The following is a 6,000-nucleotide window of genomic DNA, read 5'->3' on the forward strand; positions in this document are numbered from 1 at the left end:
AGGGGCTTCCCCCAGACCGGGCACGGCCCTGCGCGGAGCCGAGAGCGATATCCGTGCACCCAGGGCGAGACTCGAAGCCCGAGGGCTCCTCGGGAGAACGCGGCTGCGGGAAACCCTTCCCCGCAAGCAGCGGAATATCCGCGCCCGAGGTTGGCTTCAGACCCCTCGGTGTACTCATTTAAACACAGCGGTTACAAACGCCCTTTCTCGGGCAGAAGTAGCTCTGTAGTTTAACAAGAGGAGTTACCTCCATTCTGATATTTTGGATGCGGCTTACTTCAAATCCGATTTTATAGGAGAGTTCATTCTGAGAACCACGTAGAGAGGCTGGTTAATTAAAAAGACCCTTCTTTTTCCTGGTGAAAACTAAAAATAATAATCCGTGATACAAAGACTCAAATAGAAATAGTGTGTTTCCTGTTAGTTTGGGAAGAGATAACCTCTCCGTGTATGTGTGGCCTCATTTCTTCGTGCGAGAGAGAAACTCTGAGGTTAATCGCCTTCTCCCAAACGCAGTCTTGACTTTTCAGCCCTAAAGACGGTGACACCGAGGGAGCCGAAGGCAGAGCTCAGCGGCAGCGGCACAAAAATGCGGAATAATTTTATTTAGATTTGATTTTAATAGCACAAACAACGAAGAGGAAAACAAACCATAAAATAAACCTACAGACTGTAACGAAAAAATATGATTTCCGACAGCTGACACCTACACGTTTCTTTGGTTTCGTAACTCTGAAGCTGTCAGAGCTGACGCGTATTTCGGCATCACAGTATACGGTGCCGAAATGAAAGACTTCGTGATGTGTTTTAAAATCAGTCCCTGTGAGCTCCACTCTTCTGTATACACTTCCGAATATCTTTACAGGAAAGAAGAAGTCGTTTGAAACAGGCACCAGGGGAAGACCTTTCAGTCTGTCAGACGCACTAATTAGGAGCTGCACACACTGAGGGGGGGGGGGGGGGGGGGGGGGGGGGGGGGCAGATGGGCTCTCTTCCCCTGTCTCTCGCCCCCACCACCAACTTCACTACGAGGGGATGTTTATCAGAGTGTAACGAACACTTTCTGATGGGCACATTTTTGCTAAAGTTCTATTTTTTTCCTGCTCGGAGTCGTATCTCGAAATGCAGAAGATGACGAAACCATTTACAACGTTAGATGCTCTCATTAAGAAGTCCGTTCCCCCCCGCAGCCCTTCTCCTCTGCACGGGCAGAGCCCATCTCCCTCTCGCGTACATCGCTACCAGCCAGCCCTGCCCTGCTCCCTGGTGCCGCTGCGCTGATATCTTCCTCCCAGCAGCATGTCTCTCTCTCTTTGCTTCCTTGCCCATGGTGCCTCCGAGCAGCGTAGAGCCCCTTGGAGCTCCCATTTTAATAATAATAATTAATAACAATGATAATTATAACAATAATAATAATAATAGTAATGATATAGCCTATGCTGAAATGGAAGGTCATCACCTTCCCAGAGGCCGAAGAACGGTGTGATCTGTTCGGTGCCACCACCGCCCTTACCAAAGCGCACGGACCAGGAGCTCGTCTCCACGCGTTATGCCCCCCAGGGGATGGTTTCGATGCAGCAGGACGGGAGGGAGGGCCGGGGCGGTGCAGGCAGAGCCTCGCCGGGTCAGCTGCAACTTCACATCCATCCCGTGCCCAGCTCGGACGGAGGACGCTGCGCCATACCGCACAGCTGTGTCCGGCGGTGTGACGGGCGGCAGCTACGGGCGGCCACCGGCCCTGTGCCTCCCCGGGACCTTGAGAACAAAGGCCCTGCCGGCGGTGTGGGCTCCTCCTCTGCTTAGGGTTCTCTCCGCCTGGACTAAGGAAAAATTTTTTTATAAGCAACCTCCGTTTTAAAATCATTAACCCCAGTGATACTGGGAGCAGCAATGCCACGTTCAAGGCACAGCGGGCTGTTCATAAACGCTTACTGCTGCTTCTGCTGCTGCAGCTGGCATGGGGCACTTAGCGGCAGGGTCACTTGTGTGGAGTTGAGGGGGAGTGGGCACAGGCCTCGACATCTCTGGGTTTAGAACTGCATGGCATGTAGGGTGCTTCCCTTCCCTTCCCTTCCCTTCCCTTCCCTTCCCTTCCCTTCCCTTCCCTTCCCTTCCCTTCCCTTCCCTTCCCTTCCCTTCCCTTCCCTTCCCTTCCCTTCCCTTCCCTTCCCTTCCCTTCCCTTCCCTTCCCTTTCCCAGTTCCTCTCCTCAGCCCTCACAAACGCTACTTTTCCCGGGGCAGTGTCCAGGCGGGTGGAAGTCTGAGCACAATGAAACCTGAGAATTTCTGTCACTCTCTGCATATGGTCCGAAGTGCTTTAATCCCAATTAGGGGCGGCTGACACACGGTCCTATTCATCCCAATCAGCTCTTGAATACATTTGCCTAGAAATGAACTTCACAAATAGACCCTCTCCTAAATGTGCCCAGCAGCAAGGAAAATCGAATTGAGTCAGGGGCTCATTCTGAGGCGATCGAGGGAGAAAAGGTATGAATTTATAAGGTACACCGAAACATTGCAATTCAGCAACAAGTTGACTGACTTTTATTTGCACCATGTCAACCGAAAGAACCGAGAGATGCGCCGGGGGCTGCGGGGGGAGAGCCCGGTTAAAAGGCAGCTTCAGACGGCCCCTGAATGCGCCGTGCCGCGATCTGCGCCTCCGATTGAGGCCGGCCGAAAGGAAACAAAAATCTCGGCCCCTACGCAGGAATTTTTAAGTAGCACAAAACGTGTCTGAATCCGATCTCCGCTGCTGCTCGCCATTAACAATAAGAATACCAAATTGAGATCCTGTCATCTGCCGGGGTTCCCATAGAACCTCAATCACCATTCAGAAGCTGCTTTAATATCCCACCCGCATCCCGTCTGCACCGCACAGCTGGGCGGGGGCCGAGAGCGGCACGGAGCGGGGAGCCGCGTGCGGGAGGAAAGGCGGAACGGGGCCAGAGGGAGTGGGGTGGGCAGGGCTTGGGGGGAGCGGAGTGTGAGGGAGGGAGAGGGGATGGAGGGAGGGAAGGGGACGGGGACTGGGAGGGAAGAGAAGGGAAGGGGATAAGGAAGGGGAGAGGGGGAGAGGGGGAGAGGGGGAGAGAGGGAGAGGGGCGAAGGGGAAAAGGGGGGATGGAAAGGAAAGGAAAGGAAAGGAAAGGAAAGGAAAGGAAAGGAAAGGAAAGGAAAGGAAAGGAAAGGAAAGGAAAGGAAAGGAAAGGAAAGGAAAGGAAAGGGAAAGGGAAAGGGAAAGGGAAAGGGAAAGGGAAAGGGAAAGAGAAAGGGAAAGGGAAAGGGAAAAAGGATACAGGAAGAAGAAGTCTTAGCAGCAACAAGTTCGGGCTGCCCAGGCATGGGGCTGGTCCCGGCAGTTCCGTCGCACAGCCACCCCGCAGCCACCCGATCCGAGCCCGGGCACGGCCGCCCCGCAGGAAGGTCACCTCGGGACCGGCGCTGCGGGCCCGGAGCACCGCCTACGGATTGAACTTGCAGCATTTCGTTACAACCCGCGCCGCGCTGCTCGGCCGCATAATGAGCCGGGCCTGTATACAGGCATTCATTCCGGTCTGAATGTAGTGTTGAACCTTCTCTGTGCCGGAGCGGTTTGATGATTTGAATGGAGCTCCCTGGTGGGACATTGCTCTCCGCAACTGTGCCTCTTTGGATGACTGTTGTTCCTTAACATTCATGCCTCATTACGGGGCAACCTGTTAAATGGCGGAGAACAGTGTGCCAAAGTGTTCCGCCGGGGCACCGGCAGTTCAGCGCTGGGCATAAATAAGGGCCGCCGCGGAAAAGAACTTTCGCCGCGGCTCTGGGCAAAAGTGATTTCGCTTTAACGGCGTCTCCGGCAGCCCGGTTTGAGTATATAAAGAGCGATAGCGGAATGTTTTGATTGAGTCTAAACATTGTCTTTGAATAAAGCTGAAACCATGTAATTAATGTGTCTTTTTAATAAGGGACAATACGGCCGTTCAAGCTATTTAATTTCATTTAATTTTCCATCCCATTTGCTCCAAAGGCTGCCTTTACTTTTAACACCCGGCCTTTCATGCCGCAGCTTGCTCCAGTGGGCACATTAGATCGGTTTCACCCTTCCTTTTTAGGGAAGGAAAAATAAAAGAAAATGTGGTTCCTTTCCTCTTTTGTGGACAATTTATTTCACTTGGGGAACTTCAACTTTGAGCCACGGGACAGAATAAAAATCGGAGAACTGGTGTGAATGCTTCCCGAGCGAGGGCTTTTCTTTGCCGAGTGGATGGGAACCAGCCACAATCGGCTATATTAATAAATAACTTTCCTCACAGCCGGCCTTTACATGGTCCTATTGATAAAATTGTTCGCGTGTCGTTCACGCTCTTTGACTCATTAAGGCCCGGCCCGGCGGCTCCCGAGGCGCAGCAGTGGGGTCCCTCGGCCGCCCGGAGCCCTCCTCCGCCGCCGAGGCTCCGGGATTCGGCGAGGGTCTCATCCCAAAGCCGCTGGGCCAGAGGTTACGGGGACATGTTCATGGCTTAAATTTATCGCCCTCCACTTCTTGTTTATCCTTTTCGCCCCATTCACGCCGCTGATCAAAGGGGTCATCTTCAGTTCCCCACATCCTCTCCCCCCGCCGCCCATCCCCGCCGCACTGAAAAGGAATCCATCCCTTTCCCGGGACTGTCCCGGCGAGCCGCGATCGATAATCATCAGTGCCGCCGGGGACAGGAGCGACATTTATCTCGTGCGCGCGCAGATGGAGCGTTATTAAACGCACACCCACGGTCCTCGTTGATTAAGTGCTCGGAGCGGCGGTGGCAGCGTTTCGGTCTCGCGTCGCCTCGTCCCGTCCCATTTCTCCCCATCCTGACTCGTCCCGTGGAGTCCCAGTCCGTCCCGTCCCGTCTTTCTTCTCCTCCTCTCGCCTCGTCCAACACCATCCCGTCTCGTCCCGTTCCGTTCTGTTCCGCCCTGCTCCGTCCCGTTCTGTCCCGTCACACCCTGTCCCATCCAACCCCGTTACATACCGTCCAACCTCGTCCATTTCAACCTGTCCAACCCCATCCTATCTTATCCCATCCCATTCCGCCTCAACCTATCCCGTCCCGTCGGGCAACCCCCGCCGCAGCTCCGGGGAGCCCCGCTCTGTCCCGGTGCTCTCCAGTCCCCGCTCTCTGCTGCCACGGGGCTACGGGAGGCAGCGCCCGGCGGGATCAGCGCTCAGCACCGCCCCGCGTCCATCCCCGTCCGGCAGCTCGGAAGGGCAGGAGCGGGGAGCGCACAGCCCCTCGCTTCGGGGAATTGTCTGCATCGCGCTGTGGCCTCTGCTCTGAGAGGTGACGCCCGTGAGTGCGGTGAGCAAATTCCGATGGACGCCGCATAACGGGCGAGTGGGAAGCAGCTTGCCGGGCTGTATCTTGCAGAGAGTGGAGGTACCTGAGAGGAGCCAGCTCAGTTACCTATCCCCGAATACACCTCTAAGGGCCGCTTTTCCTTCCTTCCTTCCTTCCTTCCTTCCTTCCTTCCTTCCTTCCTTCCTTCCTTCCTTCCTTCCTTCCTTCCTTCCTTCCTTCCTTCCTTCCTTCCTTCCTTCCTTCCTTCCTTCCTTCCTTCCTTCCTTCCTTCCTTCCTTCCTTCCTTCCTTCCTTCCTTCCTTCCTTCCTTCCTTCCTTCCTTCCTTCCTTCTTATTCAGTGTGACTATTAAAAACACTGCAGGAAAGAACAAGAAAAGCTCAATATCTGCTGCAGCTTCTTCTGAAACCAATGGATCAAATCTGTGGCTGCGATTTCTCCGCCAGGAGAAATGCTCAGGACTTTCCCTTTGGGGAGAGAATGTGGAGAGAGAACATTCGCAGCCGTGAATTAGGCAGGGCTAAAAGAAGAAAAAGTGGGAACTCTCACTTTTCCTTTGACTCCTCACACCTGGGTGTCTACGTGTGCAAAACCCTGCAAAAATGGCTCATTTTCCCCTGCGATTTGCTCACCCCGAGCCATAACCCTACCTAATCTCAGCGCTTCTCTTTATCTT

The sequence above is a fragment of the Excalfactoria chinensis genome, chromosome 3 (genome assembly GCF_039878825.1).
Source record: "Excalfactoria chinensis isolate bCotChi1 chromosome 3, bCotChi1.hap2, whole genome shotgun sequence".
Taxonomy (NCBI): Eukaryota; Metazoa; Chordata; class Aves; order Galliformes; family Phasianidae; genus Excalfactoria; species Excalfactoria chinensis.